We start from the raw sequence: 21,066 nt of genomic DNA on the forward strand, positions 1-21,066 counted from the left end.
TAGTATTTCTATCTGATGCCCCAGCAGTGTTCTCTCCGATTGTGGACAGGTATCTAGTGTGGGCCTCGCCCATGCATTTTTGGACTAGTGGTGCACGGACATTGATATGTGCATATCTGCACTACTTCTCGTAATCTATATATTTCTGACTGATTTTATAATATATCTGTATATTTTTGACACATGTGTATTGATACATTACAATGTTTGAACTGATTTCGTTTTGTCTTTGCATTCTTCCGGGGGGATTGTGGGTTGTTACTATGATTTTTGTACATGCATTGGTGTGTGTGTTGTAATATGCGAGGGTGGGGGTGGGGGTGTTTCGTGTGTGTCCCCCTAACTTTTGCCTCCCCCCGCCTATGTCGTAGATGAGTAGGAATACAAGGGCCGGTAGAATGTGTAATTCGGGCTCCATGGAGTCCTCGTTCCTCGTGGGATGTGTTGAGGTGAGCGTTTTCCCACTGCAGTAACTGTTTCCGCCGTGTTTTTATCCACGGTGAATCCGCCCCGGAAAAGGTGGCGGATTGGTAGGTTGTAATACTGTGGGCGGTACATTGTCTTCCGCCTGTCTGTTGGCGGTGACCGCCGCGCTGCTTGTCTGTACCGCCGTGGCGGTCGGAATGTTAAAGTGGCTGTCTTTGTTGGCGGTTTCTGCCAGGGTCATAATTCCCTTTTTTTGTCCGCCGGCCTGTTTGCTGTATTGCCGCACCTTTAACACCGTCCGCCAGGGTTGTAATGACCCCCTACGTGATTAAACCCTTGGTCAAAAGGGGGGAATGTGGTCATTGAGTCAAGAGTGTTATGTTAAAATTTACAGAGTATATTATGCTAATGTGCAACTGCAGAACTTTGACCAACTAAATGAATGGTACCAGGAACAATTTTTAACCTGGGAAAAGATGAAATTTCCAAAGAATGACATGTTTTACAAACATTATATCTGTTGCCTAAAATCGACAAAATTATGACACACCCCTCCCATAGTTTCTCCAAAGAACAGTTTCTTTGAAAATACATCAATATGTGTTCATAATTTTTTTTTCCCGTTTGTGTGCAATTAAACTGTTATGTGAGAGACACAAAAGATTTTATTGAACAAATTCGGAACATATATTGGTATGAAACATACATGATGGTCTGTTTCGATGTAAAAAGTCTGTATACAAGTATCTGACATGTGAATGGTCTCTGCATGCAAATATTTTTGAGAGCACGAGGAATTAATTACCTCGCACACACACACATCTGCTTTTATGAATGATTGAGACCTATTTTACAGAGAATATTTTCCTGTTAAGCAAAAAACTGTGCAACCAAATACATGGGATAGCAATCAGCACCTGCTTCACCCTCAGCTATGCAATTTTAGTCTTGGGCTGGTAGGAGCAGCAGGTGCCCTGGGAGACCGATATGGCCAGATAGGCTGACCACATTGTAGTCTGGTTACTTTACATCGAGGATGTTTTTTGTATATGGAATGGACACGAAAAGAACCATTTGCAGTTTGCAAGTATATTATTAAATACTAATAATTGAAACCTGAACTTTACTATGACATACAGCAAACAGACAATCGAGTTTCTGGACATTAAACTGGCAGTAGTAAATAACATCTTGCAATCCAAATTATTCAGAAAGGACACTGCAGGTAATTCTATTTTACATGCACGCATTGGCCATCCTTCCAATTTCAGATGGAGCAATCCATACATTGAGTTTTTTTAAGCTAAATGCAATTGTAGTACGGAAGCTGATTACTGATCGGTAAGGGACAGTATGATCACATAATTCAGAGCTATGGAGTACTCCCAAAAGACACTGAGATTAGCCAAGGCTACAACTGTTAAACTATCCTGAGATCAAATATTGTATGGCCCTACCCCTCCTAATAAGGACTCTGATTCAAACCTAATTGGTTTAATTACCTAGTACACACAAGATTCTCTAGGACTGGTCAAAAATGTGCAGAATAGTTGGGATATCTGATCCCCAGACTCTGTTCTGAAAGCCAGAATTGGGACCCATCTGCCTGTTACTTAGCAACAGAATACTTAATTATAAAAATCAATTGGTTCACAGCTTTTTGAAACCTAAGGAAGGTAATTGGCTAAACCTGGAGAGAGGTTTCAAAATATGTGGCCATTGTAAAGCCTGTAAATTTAGTAACAATGTAAAAGAAACACTAAGTTTAATAAATAGGAAATGGATAATCAATAAATTCATCACATGTATAACAGATTTTGCATGCAATAACCTGTTCCTGTGGTAAATGGTGTATGGGCTCAACTACTTTCTCTGTTAAGAAGCCTATTTTAGAACATTTGTGGGCCATTACCAATAATGATATGAGTTATAACACTTCTAGGCACTTCAATGAGACACATTCAGGTGATTTGAAATTGGCCAAATATTTTGCTCTAGATACTGTACCCAGATAACCTAGATTAGGGAAATTGTTAATTAATTTAAGGAGATTGGAATCCAAATTAATTTTGGAAGCTGGAAGTCTAGCCCTTAGAGGTATGAATAAAGATGAGGAGCTATTTGTGTACTTATAGAATATTGGTTTGACTAGACCTGACTGTAACTCCCTCCCCATGTGAAATGGTGATTGAAAAACTGTGATTCTGTACTGTGGTTATTTTCTTAAGTCATAATAGTCTTTGGAAGTGTTTTTTTTTCATTTATAAGTTCTGCTTTGTTACTTTTGTTGTTTCAGATGGACGAATCCTACAATTCTTTAATTTTGGAGCCCATATAAAGTTTTGATTTGATCAACAAATCATATTCAGTACTAAATGGGCATGCATGGATCTTTGGCTACTGGAAGCCTGGATAAGTGTTTCTGCTTTTTGTTATCAAAATTTTGTTATCTAACTGAGAGCCGATTTTTGAATCCTAAATATTCATTATTTAAAAATTTAATGTGAGTGAAGTCTTGAACCTGTGCTACAACGCTTGGTGAAATTGCTGTATGAGCGCTTTTACACTGTGGGACACTCTTACAGAAGTTGGCAGTATTGAGTGGGGGGCACTAAGGAGGACGAGGAGAGGTGGATGTCAGGGTCTGTATTTCCCAGTACTGCTTGCACTGGGAGTTGCCACCACCACACCCCGGGAAGGAGCCCCATTTATCTGCTCCAGCGCTACTAAAGTGCGCCTCAGGCTCTTGCTGTGTGGGGAGCACTAAGGAGGATGAGGAGAGGTGGACGGCGGAAACTGCAAGTCTCAGGACTGCTTGCGCCGGGAGGTGCCACCACCAGACCCCAGGGAGGAAACTCATTCTTCTGCTCCAGTGCAACTAAAGTGCACCACAGGATCACATTGTGTGAGACACATGCGGCATGCGTCCTGGCGAAGAATGCCCATCATGCCAACCCTCCAGGTAGTTCGGTTGATTATTTCTTTGGATTTTCCGTTCGCCTTAGATACAGTTGTGAGCCCTTGTTTTTCTCTCTGCATATTAGTAAACTGTGTTTTGACTTGGTAATACTTCTCCGGTCTGTGGTGCAAGTTTGAATTTGAACTTTATTTGAACACTTAATTGCGAAATGGGGAAATGGAAAGCAGGTCCCATTGCTGTGGTCCCCACTTGTTCTACCACTGATAATTTTCTAGTACGGGCGGTGGATGTCATAACAAAGAAAATTTACTTGGCGGAACAAAGGCTCTCTTTGCCTGCAGAAGTTTTGAGGCCTCAACCCTTGGTCCCTGCTCCGCATTTGGATGTTTGCCTAGGTGAAAGTCAGCTTCAGAACAACCCTGGGGGTGGCACGAGGGATAGCCTTCTCGCAAGCCGATTGACAAATGCCAGGGAAGGTTCTGATCATGGTGACCCTAATGAGGGGGTGAGGGACAAGGCAAAGGATGCTTCTCAAGATATGAGGAATTCTGTTATGCGCTCGACCATCTAAGAGGCTGAAGACTGCAGGTACAAGTAGAAATGCTCACCACAAAAAAGGCCCTTCAGTGAGTGTCACAAATTTGACATCCTTGGATACTGGTGTCTTTGTATGTGTCTCTTTGGGATAGCATCAGTACACAGATGATTGACCTACTGGAGGCTAAACTGCACCCAGTATTTGAGCATTTATCTGCCATTGAAACACAGGTATTTTCTGTATGCAACAAGCTGGAGGAAATGTTTCTTGATCCCCCCAGCTGCTTCAAATGCTCCAATCAGCATACCTGTGGATGTACGGTTATATTCTACAGATAACATTGAAACAGTCCCTACGGGAGTCTGTAAGCAACTAAAAACGGGTTCGTTAACCAGTGGGGACCACCCACCCACCTTTGATAAACCCCTGGTACAACTTGTTGGGACTTGGCGAAGGAAAGCAAGGGGGATGCTGTAGTAATGACTAGGATAGAAGCTGGCCGCTCTGATCTCCTTGTGAACAATTTACTTGCGGCCTTCTGTCCATATGTGGTCATCCTTGGTAATGTTCCTGTTTTGGGGCATGGTGTCCGAGAAGATACTGTGAATCAAAAAAATAAGGCTGCACACTGCCTTTGTAACCAAGTGGGTACTGTATGTAATTTTCACAATTAAATCATTTTTGTGCGCAGGGTGGTATTGGCACCCTGCCCCAGCAGATGAATGGGGAATGCATTATTATAAACTTTCATAGGCCAGTTGTGGCTGGTGAAATTCTTTTAAAGCCTCTTTTGGCTTGTCAGGTACTGGTCACATAAGGATACTTCCATTCGTTTTTTTTTTTATAAGCATGCTGCATCTTTTATCAGTAATAGTGTAGCAGTGCAGTTTGTGCCTAAAATTCCTGAAATACCCCAATATCTTCATGGGAACAGGTGTGCCCCACTTTCAAATTTTGATGATACTGACTGACTGGATAACTGCGATAATGGTATCTGTATACCTAGTGAGAATAGTGTTATGAAGAAGAGGGCTTATAAGGGTACAGCAGTCGTAAACCAGTCTGAGTCTCTCAGAGTTCATAACAAGCCTGATGATCTGTTTGGGTAAAGAGACTGTCCTAATCTGGTAGAAAATGTGAACCAAGGAGGGATAACACGTCTGACATTGGATTTATATAGTCCAGATGAAGGTGGGAGGGAGATTATTCCCTTGTTATACATCACAGACGTTAACGGCAAATCCAAGGTGGATTTTCTAAGTTGGATAGTGGCAGTCGTTCAGGCCAGACTGTATAATGGAGATTGGGTGGTGTTTGTCAAAGGTTTTGAAATTGTGTTTCTCTAGGAGTCATGGTCCTGTGAGGATGCCCACGTTGATGGTAATGAGTAATTTAACCTCCATGCATCCCCCTCTGATTCAGGATGCGCCGGGGGGGGGGCGAGGAGGGGGTTAGTGGCATGGTTCAATTTGGGGCTTAGTTGCAAAACCACCCTGGTAGCAGTGGGAGAGACATCTATGCAAGGGTTTGAGGTTAGATGGGCACCTAAGAATACTATGTACATGATTCATTTTTATAATAATGATTTCTGAACCAAAGATAACATTTTAATAGGAAGATTATCTTTGCTAATCGAGGACTTGGTTATGAAACATGCAAATACTTTGGGCCCTTTCTATTTGATTTTAAATGGGGATTTTAATGCTAAATTAGGTAACAAATATTTCTTGACTACCTCATTAGAGAGTTGTGATTTGATATGGACGATCCTGGCAATGGTAACCTTATGGATGCCAGGGGACGACTCCTGTACACTAGGCTACTCACTTATGACTTGATATCTGCTACCCAACAACAATTGCCTATTCCTACTTTGACAGGGGGATCTTTTATAGATTATATTTTTTTACACTAGGAATTTATGTCATATGCTTTCAGATGGGTGGATAATTCCCACATTATATACTCATCATAACCCTCTCACACATACGATTAATACAGGTACCAAGGAGGTGGAGGCTACTAGCAGTAAACCATCATTGAATTAAGGATGGGGGTCTGCGCCTGGGTTGGATCTCTGTCAACATGGGTAATATTTTGACTAACCTGACAAAGGAGTGCACCTCTGGTAGTGTGGGGTGTTCTGAGGGCAGGGAGACATCTGTTCTGCTCGAGAACTTCAAAACCCTTCTCGATTATGTTAAAAGGGTACTATCTAAGCCCACTTGAGCTGCTAGGAGAATGAAGAAGTCTTGGTTTGATAGGGTGAGTAGAGTTGCCAGGGACAAAATATTTTGTGCTTTGAAGGCCAGTGCAAAAGATCAAGGGTCTCTTAGAGCCTGTAGGAATGGTTATAAACTTGCTCTTAAAAGAAGGAAGGTCGAAATACAAGGAGAGAAATGGGACAATTTGGTGGTAGACATGCAATGGTTCTGGAAACAAGTTGGGGGACGTAGTAGCTACCCATTTTAGTTCTGAGTCGTGGATGGAGCACTTTTGTAATATTTATCTGTCAGGGCCCAGCAAGGAGGCAGATGGGTCTTGTGAAGTTAGTTTGCCATTTGGTATTGCTTTTTCAGAGGGGGAGGTTCTTAATGTCATTTATAACAGTCCGGCAAACAAGGCTCCTGGTCTGGATGGGGTCCCTTTGGATCTATTTAAGGCTAACCCAAAATTTTGGTTCCTCATAATTACTGTGTTTAATTCTGCTTCTAAGCCTGGCATCCATCAGCAGTGGTGAGAGTCAGTTATAGTTCAGTTTTGTAAGAAAGACATGCGTGATGACCCTACGTGCTATCACCCAATCTCACTTCTCTGTTCTGTAATAAAGTTAATCGGGCAAGTGGTTTTGGAGCATCTACTGGACTGGGCTACAGGTAAAAATATTATCTGACCAGCACAGTATGGGTTCCGAAAGGGCCTAGGAACAGTGCAGCCGTGCCTTAATCTTCATTTTTTGGTTGCAAAATATAAGGTGGCTAAGAATGCCTTCATTCAGTTGGTGTTCATGGATCTGTCTACTGCTTTTAATTGCATGAACCGATCTAAATTGTGGGCCGAGTTAACAACTGTTGGGGGTAGAGGCTGATCTTGTTGCGTTCCTACACCTTCTTCATTGGGATTCACAATTTGCCATTTGGGAGTAGTAATGAGTGAGCCTTGACCTTTGGTGTTAGTCGAGGTGTGCGGCAAGGATGAGTGCTCTCACCTATTCTTTTTTAGTTAGGTATTACTAAGCTTGAGTCTGCTCTTGGTACCATTGGGGCTGATGTTCCTGTTGTGAGTGGGACACCAAAGCCAGTGCTGCTTTATGTGGATGATGTTAGCACTGCCAGCAGTGTGAAATTGCTAATTAAGTCCTTTGTCAACTTTATGGAGGAGTTAGATCTGTGGACCAACTTGTCAAAGACCAATATTATGGTATGTGGTCCCAAATGTACAAAAACGCATCCCATTTGTATTAATGGCCAATGTATTGCCAGGGTTTCTAAGTACCCATATCAGGGGGTAATGTGTGATGACGCCTGTTCTTGGTCCCCGTGCCTAGCAAACAGGATTGTTCAGTTTGCATGTGCAGTGGGGTTGATTTTTGCCCTAGCAAACAATCTTGGGGGAAAACCCATTGGACCCATCCTAGAAATTTATAGGAGAAAATGTCTCCCTTCTCTGCCGGAGTGTGGAGTTACAGAGATATTAAGAAGGGCAAGCGGAAGAAAATAGGGTTTGTCGTAGGTTGTTGGGCATCCCACCTTCTACTCCTCATTACTTAACTCACTAAGAACTTGGCCTGGAATATGCTGAGGACTTAATTAGTCTCACCCTGCTAATGTTATGGTGCTCTATTTGGCGTAATAAAGAGGAGGTCATAAACTGGAATATTCTTATGGACTGCCTCTCGTGAGACCAGTGAATTAAAATCCCCTGGATTAAGTACATATGGTTGACATACCTGGCCTTAAGTTGCCCCAATATTTTTGTAAATCCAAGTAGCATTTCTAAGAAGGATACAGGATTGTTGAAGGACTGGTTCTTGGCCTTTAGGAGGGACCAAAGGGAGAGGGTGGAGTATATTAAACCAACTATCAGGGACGTTGTCTCGCTCAAGCAAATGGTGTTGTTGCCCCATTTTTGGCAATGGTTCGGAATCCCTGAGAACAGGCACCCCTTACAAGTTTCGGACTGGTTCTATTAGATGGCAGCTATGTTTTCCTTTGGAACAATTTGCCCCTGCAGACATTCTTTCATGTCCCTGTGAAGAAGCATCCCCCAATCCCTTTTGCACATTGTTCTTTTGCACAAGTTTTATGCCTCGCTTACAAAACGATATTTAATCCCCCTATTACGTACCCTGGTATTTAAGAGATGTAGAGTTGCTTTGCTATTCCTGCAACAACTTGAAGGGCCTTTGGTGTGCAGCACGGTTGGATCCTTTTTAAAGACAGCTGTATGCATGCGAAAATCAATGCTATTTTAAATGATGTGTTTTTATTTGGGAAAAATGATTCTGGATCTTGTGACTTTATTGCTTTGGGGTGTGGGATTAGTTTTAGATGATGTAGTTGTTTTGTTATGTGATTTATTGTTTTATTAGTATATATTCTTATATTTTTATGTATTTACCTTATTTATGCTTGAATTTTTATGGTGTGATTTTTATGATCCATATTTATGTGATCGAATATGGGGCCAGATGTACAAAGCGTTTTGCATGGCGCAAACTGCAAAATTCGCAGTTTGTGCCATGCAAAACGCGCATCGCGATGCACATTCCCAGTTTGATTGTCTGTACCCACTCGCAAAATGGGAATGCGACTCGCAAATAGGAAAGGCTGTTCCCTTCCTATTTGCGATTCGCACCGCGATGCAGAATTGCTTTGTGACCGTGAACGCGGTCGCAAAGCAATTCGCATTTAGCACCCATGTCAAGTGGGACCCCTTCCTCTTTGTGAATGGGGCAAAAAAAAATTTTTCAGAGCAGGCAGTGGTCCAATGGACCACTGCCTACTCTGAAAAATGAAACCAAATGGTTTCATTTTTTCTTTTGTATTGCAACTCGTTTTCCTTTAAGGAAAACGGGCTGCAATTCAAAAAAAACAAACTGCTTTATTAAAAAAGCAGTCACAGACATGGAGGTCTGCTGTTTCCAGCAGGCCACCATCCCTGTGAGTGCAGGGAATCGCTAGGGGGTCGCAAATTGCGACCCATCTCATTAATATTAATGAGGTCGGTCTTTGAGACCCCCTTGCGATTCGCAGATGGTGTCATGGACACCATTCTGCATATGATTTTGCGACTCGGAAATTGCGAGTCGCTCTGAATTTAAATTTCCGAGTCGCAAAATCAAAACTACCTACATCTGGCCCAAAGTAACTAATAATTGAGTATTGAGTATGGCATTGTCAATTCTTTAAATTGACTAACTTTATAGATACGGATTACAAATGAACAACAGCAGTGTTTTGTTTACAGCTGATATTCAGAATTACGTACAAACAATATTTCACTCAAACTTGAACAAACAAGCTCTTTTGCATATGACAGCTGTGTTAAACAAAGCATGTGTCTCCACGACAGCACAATTATTTTTCATTATTTTCTCCTTTTTGTTTACTTTTATTCACCAGTTTTCATTTATTCTCTGGAATTTTGTACTATCTCATACGTGAAGTGCTGAAATGGAAGAAGATGAAGAAGTCTGTAATTTATTCTCATTTTGTTAGTAGTAATTGAACAATGGCATACTGACTACAGATCATGTGACCAATTATGTTTGAAGCGCATTGTTTTAGTTCCGCCATTAATATCTGACATACTCCTCTGGTGTGGCTCACCTTTTCTACCTTGGTAAGGTGAATTACCGTGACGTTATTGAAGTTGTCATGACTGCTGGGGTATTTGGGGTAATTAGCAGTGCATAGCGAAGGCGCGAGTTATAGTTATCTTAGGGCGCGAGTTATAGTTACTTGAAAGTGCTCCAACTATCATTACTGAATTTCTATGTTTTTGTATGAGTAAATTCAAAACCTAACTATAACATCCCTGTAACCTTTTGTTTTTTCAATTAATGTCGCTGTTTTTTTAACATGACTATCTGTTAATCCAACCACCACCCTGCTCAGCCTTCGGCTGTACCCAGCAGCAGTTGGCTGCCCTGCGGTCAACCCCAATAACAATCCCACATTAACCCCCTCCCCAAGCCGATCTCGGCCCGGGGTCCCCATCCCCTGGGGCACCGGCCTAAATATTTTTTTTTTAGAGTGGGACTGCGCAGCCCCCTCCAAAGGCTGATCTCGGCCCCTGGGACCACATCCTCCTGGGCACCCATTCACAATGTTGGGGACCGTGGGTGGAGTCTGAAGGCCCCCACGGTCCCAGCTGGCTCTCTGTCTCCTGCGGGAGCCAGCATTGCTGTCACAGAGAGGGAGCTGCTTTTGTGAGAGCAATGATTTCTTTTTTCTCCCTGCCTGCATCTCTGCCGGCAGGGGAACAGAGGAAACCTCTGCTCGCAGCGAAAGAGAGATGTTTGACAGCAATCCTTAGCTGTGAGCGGAGTGTTTGCTGTGACTTGGTGGCAGCTGTCAAAGCTGCCGCTAAGCCACAGCAAACAGCTATGTCCCGAGGTTGGGCACCCCCATGAAAAGAGCCCTGGGTGGTGGTGGTTCCAGGGGCTGCGGGGGCCGTGTGGCCCCCGGCGCCATAATTTGAGAAATGCCCCAGGAAGGTGTGGTCCCCCAGGCTGCGGGGGTCCAAAACAGACACCCTTTCTATTTTTTAATATTTGCCTCGGGGAGGTGGCGGTCCCTGGGACTGCGGGGGGGGGATGTCCCCCCACATATAATTTAAGAAAAGCCCCGGGGAGGTGGTGGTCCTATATCAGCCTGGCAACCCCTGCACACAATTTGAAAAATGCTTCTTAGAGGTGGCAGTCCCCGGGGCTGCGGGTAGAGGCGTGTGGTCCCCCCACACATATTGAGAAATGCCCCGTGAGGTGGTCATCCCCAGGACTGCGGGGGACAGCACGCCCTCCACACACAATTTGAGAATTAAAATGCCCAGGGGTGGAGGTGGTCCCTGGGATTGCGGGGGGGGCAGATGCCTCCCCCGTTTTATATTGATTTAAATAAAGCCCCTGTCCCCATTTCAGTTGTTTGAAGCCCCAGGGAGGTGGTGGTCCCCGGGGCTGGAGGGGGGGGGGGGGGCTGGTGGCCCCCATATTTTGTTTTTTTTTGTCCTGGGAAGGTGGTGGTCCCCGGGGCTGCGGGGGACCGGAGGGCCACTCCGCATTAAAAATGTAAATGTCCCTGGGACTTGGCCCACCCGGGGGCTTCACAGAAACAAGCGTGGGAGCCCGCGCTTGTTTTTCTTTTTTTTTTTTGCCACACATTTTGCGAATTTACAGTAAAAAATTAAATAAAAAATGCTTTTTAGCCCTGGGTAGGACCCTCTGGGACCCAACCACCAGAGCTAAGGGGTGAGGAAATCCCTTCCCCAGACCCTTTTCCTTTTTTTCAATTTTTTTTAGTGGGACTCGGCTGAAGCTGAGTCCTAAGATGTCTGCCAACACTTTCTGATTTGAAGTGTTGGCACTAAATCTGAGCTGTGCATTTCCCTGCAAGAGCTCGTCTTTTTTTTGCAAAGTCGTTGCGGCCAGAGATCTATACAAATGTATTTATCCTTTAATATCCCAAAAACTACTGAACTGATTTAACTCCAAAAAGCGAAAGCGTAATCTGCGTACTGAAAGCTAGCCATATATATAAAAGCAAGCCCACCCACACACACACATACGTTACCCAGTGGCAGTTGTCACTGGGTAGCAATAATTAGGATCATGTTGCCCAAGGGAATGCCCTTTTTTGTGTTGGTAATATCTTTGGTGCCGTATGACAAATCTCCACTAAGCTTTAAAAAAAAGTGGTACTTATTAATTAGTTTGTAAAGTGAAAGTTTCGGGGTGATCTGTTAAGCGGGAGCTGAGAAAAAGGGAAGTCGCAAAACAGGTTTTCCTCATTCATTTTCCCGTAGGAACTTTAGACACAGCTACAACCCAAATAGCTAAATGGAGTTACACCAAATTTGGCAGAAAGCTAGATCTCAGTCTAAAAAGAATGCTTGTTTTGACTTGAGTAATTCCATCAGTAGTTTTTGAGCAATTAATGCTCAAAATCTTTTTATATATCATACCTAGGATCAGCAGGCTGACAGCTCTCATGTGAAGATCTGATTGGGTGCCAACACAACCACACTGATGTGGCACCAGCCATCTTACGACTCAGGACTCAGTCCAGAGGCCTAAAAAGAAGGAAAAAAAAACATACGGCGGCAGGATAGGCATGTACTGATTAGGCTCAGTGGTGGGTTTAAAAAAATCTTTTACAAATTCCCCTGGGGTGGGCCACGGCCCAGAGGTGACGCATATTGTCTTTTTAAGGGAGAGGGGCACATGGTCCAGTTTCCAGAGACTCAGTGGGGCCCAGGGAGACCCCATCCCCTGGGGCTGAGGTAAAATATGAAGGGCATCCACCTCCTGGAGTCTTATTAGACCCAGAGGACCCCAGCACCTGTGGCCGAAATGCATAAACAAGAAAATGTTCTAAAGGTCCAGGGACCCATCCCCTGAGACTGGAATATGTAAAAAACAAATAAAAAACAAAGGGGTCATGTGGCCCCCTCCCAGGGCCTCCAAAAGGCCCAAAAGACCCCATCCGCTGGGGTTGTAGTGTAACTAAAAGTGGAATGGGCACACAGCCCTCTTCCCTGAGTCTTAAAAGACCCTTGGGGTCCCATCCCCAGGGGCGTTAAATAACGTCTAAAGGGAAGGGGGCAGTGCACACCCATCACTGAGTCTTTAAAGGCTCTTGGGACCCCATCATCAGGGGCCGGACCAAGTACGCTGTCCTGGGGGGCCCACACCCAGGGCAGAGAAGTTTTCCTGCCTGCACAGATGCAGGCAGAGAAACGTATGTTGGCTGCTGCCATTTTTAAATGTCCTGCCTGTCTGCAGCAGCGCGGGCAGGAAAGGCATGTCATCTCCCAGTCGGCAGACTATTTGAAAATGCTCCTGCCAGGTGGGAGCAGACTTCTGGTTTCTAAATAGATATTGATTCTGCTGGATGGAGCAAGCATAAACAGCTACTGGCTCCTGTAGTAGGCCGACTGGGACCGCTGCAGACCTGGGGCTCCCCCCATGCTCCCAACGTGTTGATTGGTTGGTGCCCCAGGTGGGTGCCAGGGCATCCACCTATAATTTAGACAGACCCCCAGGGGATGGGGTGGTTCCCCGGGCCACAATAGGCTCAGGGAGGGGTAATTGCACAGCCCTAATCTCCTTTATAATGACATGCAGCCCTGGGTAATGGTGTCCCTGGGGGCCTAATAAGGGTCGCGAAAGGGGACCGTGCAGCCCTTTCCCCTTTTTTATTGAAATTTGGTCCCAAAGATGGGGTCCTCAGGGCCTATTAAGGCTCAGGTAGAGGGGCCGAATACCCTTTCACCTTGATGTATATGTTATGGCCCGAGAGATGCAGTCCCTGGGCCCGCTATTGGATTGGGTTGGGGGGGCCATGTGCCCCTCCCCCAAACATATATGGTTTTGCCCTGGGGATGAGATCCTAGGGCCACTATTGGCTTGGGGAGGGGAGTGGTGCACCCCCTCCCTTTATAGACCCCAGTATGCCCCAGGGACTGAGTTCCTAGGGGCCTGAAGTGGCTCAGGAAGTGGGGACCACAAGCCCCCATCAGCTTTAAAAAATAATTCCCTGAAAATGGGGTCCTTGCTGCCCATTGGCCAATACCCACTAGGCACAGCCAATGGCCTAGTGTAGCATGGGGTTGGATGCCTGCAGAGGGGTCAAACACATGATCTGGCAACAGGTCAGACCCTGTTACCAATCCCCTGCTGCATATGGCTGAAGGCCTTAAGCAGCATGTGGCAGCCAGGCCCAGTGTCCAACCCCGATGCTCAAGACCGAAGGCTGTGCACTGATTGAGGTTGGTTGTGTCCAGATAGGCTGGCTGCCTGTGGGTGGGTTGGGCACAGGCCAAGAGGCAGGCCAGGCCCGTTGCCCAACCTCCCCGCTGCACACGGCGGAAGGCTGTGTGCAGCATTCAGTTGGCTGCCTCCAGGTCAGTTGGCCACAGGGCCTGGCCTATGCAGCAATGCCCCACTGTGCACACCCAAACACGGTGTGAAACATGGAGTTGGTTGCCTGTGCAAGGGGGTTGTCTGCAGGGCCTGGCCGCTGTGCAGCATGAGGTTGGCTGCCTGTGAGGGTGTGTTGACCAGAGGGCCTGGCCGAATGCGGGGCCAGTGACCAATCCCTGGCTGTGCATAACGTGGCATTGGCTGTCTTCTGGGGATTTTGGACTCAGGCCCTGGCAGCTGGATAAGCCTGATGGGCAACCCCTCGCTGCACACAGCAGAAGGCTGTGCGTAGCTTGGAATTAGCTGCCTTCAGATGGGTTGGCCATAGGGCTTGGTTGCAGGCTAGGCCAGTGGCCAACCCCCCCCTGTGCACGGCCGAAGGCTGTAGGCAGCATGGTATTGGCTGCATATGAGTGGGTTGACTTTATGTATGGTAACAAAATATTACTTTGCGTTAAAAAAAAGTCCTAGAAATTCACTGAATAAAAACAAAGATTAAAGTAATGTTGTATTTAGGTGAAAATGTCATTGACAACATAACATTCTAACATGCAAACTCACTGTAATCCACTAGTTATTTTTGCTCTGGTAACTTTAACTCATGCCCTGAGGTAACTATAACTCCCACCCATGCTATGCACTGCTAATTACACTAATTAATTGGATTGTATGCAGGTATTTTGGCAATCAGAATATATAATTTTGCTTGCCACCAAGGACCCAGGTGGCTTGAACCAAGATGAGGAGCTTCACATCCATATTGGTGATTGAGGTGTATTTTTCAGAAGAACCTCTGCTTCTGATCAATGACCGTTCTTATCATTGGACTAGAGTTCTATCCCAGGTTGACAATAAGTGATACATGGATGATAATGAATATATTATGTATGATATACTTCTTTTGAAACTGTGATGATGATATTCAATGTCAATCCCAAAATTAATATCGGACATATGATCAAATGTATCTGGCATTCGGATTTTAGATTGCCATTTTTTTATCAATGGTGCTCAGTACTTGTAAGGCTGTGAGTCTTTTTACTATGTTTAGATTTGCAGTGATTCTGTTTTTTAAGGGTGATAGGGCATATCAGTCGTTGGCTTTGAGAAAGATGATGGTGTTGAAACGTGTCAGCTGACGTGAATAAAGCTTTCTCTTTTGCAATCCTCTTTGGAATATGGGCCTTTCTGTATTGGATATTAACACTTTGAATGAAAAGGATTGTAAGTGGGTCCTGCATGCACGGGCTGGCACCGATCCGCTTGGTGGATGTAGTCGAAGGACTGCAGGAGAGCAGTTGTTCTTGGATTGTGTTTTCCTGACTTCCCCCACCATTCTTCATTGCTTTTATGCTGGGATCTGACAAAGTGGCAGGGAGTTAAGAAAAGACTTGTGAGCTGAGCTTTGCATTTGATCAAGGATGTGGGGCGTGGTTATCTCTCGTTTCGCTCGCCTGCACCGTTTCAAATGAAATGACTACTAAGTGAAATTGGAAGGGGTTTCATTAAACAGCTGCTAGAATGTTAATGACGGCTGAGAGAGGGCTGCTTTGGATATCGGAATTCTTCTGTCTTGGACTGGATCACGGGACAGTTACAGCATGTGTAAGGCTGTACAAAAGAGATTGGAAACTGCATGTAGTCTTTTCAATGAGGCTGAAGCAATTCAGAGTTTGGATATAAGAAATGGAACTGTCAGTCCCTCAGAGAGTGGTAGGACTTTGAAGCAGAATCTAAATGTATATGACAGACTGTGTACGAAGGAGATCAACCGTAGTTGGAAAGTGATCTCTTTGAATAATTACACAGAACTAGGATGCGTACCAAGAGACTTTCGTATTTTAATTACACCTATGTTTCAGAATCCACACCCGAAACTGATAGAGGAATGGTCCTTTCTGATGGCAGGTACCTGCAAGAGTATGTTGGAGCGGCTAACGAAATATGCTGCAATCAACTTACGTGACATTAAGGAGGAGCTTAAACAGCTTAAAGATTTTCTTGAGAAGCACTCGGCACAAGAAGAAATTCAGTCTTTTTTTAAAGAGGTGGAGTCTAGGTTATTAAAATATGTGGAGGAAATCAAGATGAAAAAGACAAGGAAATTTCTAAGGGACAAGATTGATTATGCAACAGGTCACATTCTTACTTTTGAAAGGAAATATGATGCAGTCAGGAAAGAAATTCAGGCAGACCAATTCCAGGGGTAACAAGAGCTTGCAACATCCAAATCTAGTTCGGAAAAGTTTTCTGATGTTGATGACCCCCAGACATCACCTACATCTAATTCATCTCCTTTCACCACACTTAAGGAGTACCATGTATTAAGACAGAGTTAGTGTCCCTGAAAAAAACACCAAGAGGAAGAGAAAGCAGCAGTGACATAGAGGGAAAACCCAGAGGGGAAGTATGTCAGAAAGGAAAGAATATGCTGCATGAGAAGAACACATAGCAAGGTGAGAGGAACAAGTCATAGGTGAGAATCTCCTTACAGTTATGAATCTCTCTTCTCATGAACTTACACATGCTGAGCAATCTTTATTAGAATTGGGTCTATCATTTTATTCAACTGCAAAATTCGATTTTGCCGCTCTTGCATTGGCATTTTTCTGTTTATCAGGAAACTGAAACTGCTTATAATCTTTAAACAACAGAAAGGAAAACACAAATTGGGGATTGGCACACTTATGGCTGCAGAGCCTGATTCCACTTCAGACATGTTGTCCCTTGGTTATATTGAAGGGCTAGAGACATTAGGGGAATGTGAATTGAGCATTAAAGACTGGGAATCAGAAAGAGAACTGCTTTATAATTTGGGACTGGAAGTTGACAAAATAAGTAGAAATGATTTCAAGCCTAAATGTAAGTGTAATCCTATTACCCTGCATGATAATATTGATACCTTTCATGCAGTAGTAATACAAGAATGGTGGCACCAAAGGGGTGAACCATTTTGCCAAGAATTTGACCAAGGGGCAGCGGGAGGCACTTGATTCCCTTAGGCAAAACTCCTCCTTTGTGATTAAACCCGCTGACAAAGCAGGCAATGTTGTTTTGTGGGACATCAACAAATATAGAGCTAGGAGACAAATGGATCGCTGAGGTAGCTATACTAGATCAAACAGCACAATGTATGGGCAGACTGTTACCATGTATCATTCTATGCTTGCGGGCTGACAAGAAAGAGATGTACTTAGACTTGAGGGGGTCCAATTCCTTCTGGTCAAAAAACAGTGGTACTGTGTTTCTACATGTCACCAAAAATCCACAATCACATCACAGATCCTCCTGGTAGGCCTATTAACTCAGCCAATAATAGCCTACTTGAAAATACTTCTATCTATTTAGATCACTTCTTGCTTCCGTATGTTCTGAGCCTGCCATCGTACTATCGGGATAGTATGGATTTCATAACCACGATACAAGAGATTCCTTGGCAACCTACATACACTTTGGTCACAATTGATGTTGTGGTTTTATACACATGCATCAGATATGAGATAGGCTTACAAGCATGCAGGTACTTTTTTAGAGACAGACCCTTGTCTCTTTATGATCATACTATGCTGCTATTAGAGATGTTGCAATTCTGTTTGGAGAAGAACTACTTTTTCTTTGAGGATCAATGGTTTAAACAACTCTCTGGGACTGCAATGGGAAGTTGCTTTGCCACCAGCTATGCCTGTATGTTTATGGGGTGGTGGGAGTTAGAGCACATACGGTCCGTTACCAAGGAAGGGTGGACCCGCCATGTGGCTTTATGGACAAGATATATTGATGACATATTTATGCTCTGGGATGGTGCATTCTTGGTTTGGATTGCTGATAATGATCTAGACTTGAAGTTTACTAGTAAGACACACAAGTACAATGGAACTTTTGGATGTATGGATTACTGTGGAGGGTGGCAAGATACAAACTAGCCTCTTTAGAAGGGCCTCTGCAGGCAAGAATATTTTACATACTCACAGCCGTCAACCCCTTAAACTCAAATGGAGCATCCCCTATGGAGAATTGCTTGGAGCTAAAAGAAATTGCAGTACTGTCAAAACATTTGAAATTAAAAAAGGAAAATGTTTTGCAGATTCAGATCCAGAGGTTACCCCAGTAAAGTCATTAGGGCAGTCAGTGACAAGGTTGCAGGCTTTAATAGGGACAGTACACTTGTGAGCGAGAGAAGAGCAAAAACTGATCTGAGGGTAAGATTAATCACTACATTTAACAGTGAATCACAATCCATTAGTAAGGTAATGAGAAAACATTGGCATTTTATAAAATCTGATCGATCTATAGGGACCTTTATTCTCCCACATCCCCAGATCACTTACAGAAAAAGTAAGTCATTTAAAGACATGCTGGTACACAACTATCAGGTGAGGAAACAGGTAACAGTAGGATCCTTGTTTAGGGAGCTACCAGGCTTCTTCAAAAATGTGAAGCGTAAAGCTTGTGTCCGTAGCTCTAAAAGGAAAACATACAACCTTCCCACAGGGAGGAAAGTGAAAATCAAGAAATTCATGAACTGTAACAGTAATTTTGTGGTTTATGTCTTGACGTGTGCCTGTGGCCTGCACTATGTAGGGAGTATGATTTTCCCTGTGAAGAAGAAGATCCTGGAACTTTTACGGGCCATAAAAAACAAGTACCTGAGTTACCCTGTGGCTAGATATTGTCATCTTATACAAGCATCTAACCCTAATGAAGTTTCATTTTTTTCTTTTGACAGGTTATTGCGAATGTGAGAGAGGTGATAGGGAACATGCCCTAAGGAAACTGGAATCAGAATATATAATTTTACTTGGCACTAAGGACCCAGGTGTCTTGAACCAGGAGGAGGAGCTTCAAGTCCATATTGGTGATTGAAGTGTATTTTTCATAAGGACCTTTGCTACTGATCAATGACCATTCTTATCCTTGGATTGGAGATCTATCCCAGATTTACAATAAGTGATATATGGAGGACAATGAATATTTTATGTATGATATACTGCTTTTGAAACTGATGATATTCAATGCCGAAATTAATATGTGACATATGATCGAATGTACCTGGCATTCAGATTGTAGGGAGGCATTTTGGCAATGGTGCTCGGTACTTGCAAGACTGTGAGTATTTTTACTATGTTTATATTTGCAATGATTATGTTTTTTGAGGGGGATCGGGCACATCAGTCATTGGCTTTGAGAAAAACGATGGTGTCGAAACGCTTCAGCCGATGTAAATAAAGCTTTCTATTTTGCAACCATCTTAGAGTGTGGGCCTTACTGTGTTGGATATTGACACTTTGAATATACAGATATATATATATATATATATATATATATATATCACAATACCTTAAAATTCATTAAGGCAACCAGCACTCCGCGATTGGCAAAACAAAGGTTTATTTAAACAAAACAGAAATTTATCATCTTACTTGCAAGACAGCAGGGATTTTTTGAGAATGATTTTTGATGTAAGCTGGGAAAGTGAATTTCTTTTGATGACATTAGATGTAACAGCATTATATACAAGCATCCCACATAATTTGGGAGTGCAGGCGGTTGAGTATTTTCTAAGAAAGAGATCCATTAACTTTTATCATCATAGTAAAATGTTGTTAAAAATGATACAATGATGTTTACAACATAACATGTTTTATTTCAACAATGAGATATTTGAGCAGGTATGTGGTACAGCGATGGGAACTTGCTTTGCTCCCAGTTATGCCAACTTATTTATGGGTTGGTGGGAGGAACAGATTTTAAATAACTTCCCGTTGGAAAAATGGAGCGACAATATTATCATGTGGCTTAGGTATATTGATGATATTTTCATAATTTGGAAGGGAGACTCAACCACTGCCAATAATTTTATTAAAGAAATCAACATCAATGATTCACAGGCAAAACTGACAAACAAGCAATTGAATTTCTTGATATCAAAGTGAACGTTGTAGATAACAAGATTGAAACCACATTATTTAGAAAGGCTACAGCTGGCAATAGTATTTTACATGCCAGAAGTTACCATCCACAGTCACTGAAAAATAATATCCCTATTGGAGAGTTATTGAGAGCTAAAAAGATCTGCAGTAAAGAACAAGAATACTTAAATGTCCAGAAAAATATGATAGAGAGATTAAGACAGAGGGGATATTCTAATGAGATTTTAGAAAACAGTACCTCAAGAGTTAAATCCAGTACCAGGGACCAATTGCTGTTCACCACAGACAGGAAAGGTAATTCTTCGGGTTTAAAGAAAAACGACAAACTAAAAGATACTGGAAATGTAAGATTTATAACTACCTTCAATACTGCCCATGAATCCGTAAGAAAGTTATTACAGAAACACTGGCATATGCTTAAAAGTGATCCTGTTATTGATACGGAATTAAGAAACAGGCCAGTTCTAACATACAGGAAAGGGACATCCATGAGAGATATATTGGTCAAAAGAGATGTGAGACAAGGCAAAATTTCCAAAACCAACTAGTTAGAATCACAAGATGGATTCTACAAATGTACTAAATGTAAGGCGTGCACAAATGGGGAAAATATCAAAACCATTAGGCAAGCACATAGAACAATACACACCATTAAAGGCAGATATGACTGTAATAGTGAATATGTAATCTATATTTTGAAATGCAGTTGTCCCAAGTTATACGTAGGAGGTACCAAACTACAAGTACACAAAAGGATATTGCAACATCTCAGGGCAAAAGTCAACAAAGATGAGTCTTACCCTGTTGCCCGTCATATGCACGAGTTCCATGGTGGACGTGTAGAAGAGGTTAAATATGGCGTAATCGATGGGATAAAGAAGGATATACGTGGAGGTGACAGGGAGAAACATTTGAGAAAATTAGAGTCTAGATACATATTGGCATTAGATTCAAGAGAACCAGTGCGGTTAAATTTAAGTGAAGAGTTATACATACATTTGAGCTAATGTGTTTATGTTTATAAGTTAACAGTTGTTTGCATCTTGTGATAGGAAAAGCTCAGAATTATTCCAGTAACACCAAGTACACCATAATAATATGTTTCCCC

The 21,066-nt window shown here is 43.1% G+C and overlaps 1 long non-coding RNA gene across 1 annotated transcript in view; it reads left to right on the forward strand.

The window, feature by feature from the left end:
- The window catches only part of LOC138266671 (uncharacterized), an 88,361-nt gene extending 69,087 nt beyond the window's left edge, over positions 1 to 19,274 (forward strand). Inside the window, exon 4 of the long non-coding RNA XR_011199609.1 lies at positions 18,755 to 19,274. This is a non-coding gene — a long non-coding RNA (uncharacterized lncRNA). The remainder of the gene's footprint in view (positions 1 to 18,754) is intronic.
- Positions 19,275 to 21,066: the final 1,792 nt, after the last annotated feature.

Source organism: Pleurodeles waltl, chromosome 11, assembly GCF_031143425.1.
Source record: "Pleurodeles waltl isolate 20211129_DDA chromosome 11, aPleWal1.hap1.20221129, whole genome shotgun sequence".
In the NCBI taxonomy this organism is placed as follows: Eukaryota; Metazoa; Chordata; class Amphibia; order Caudata; family Salamandridae; genus Pleurodeles; species Pleurodeles waltl.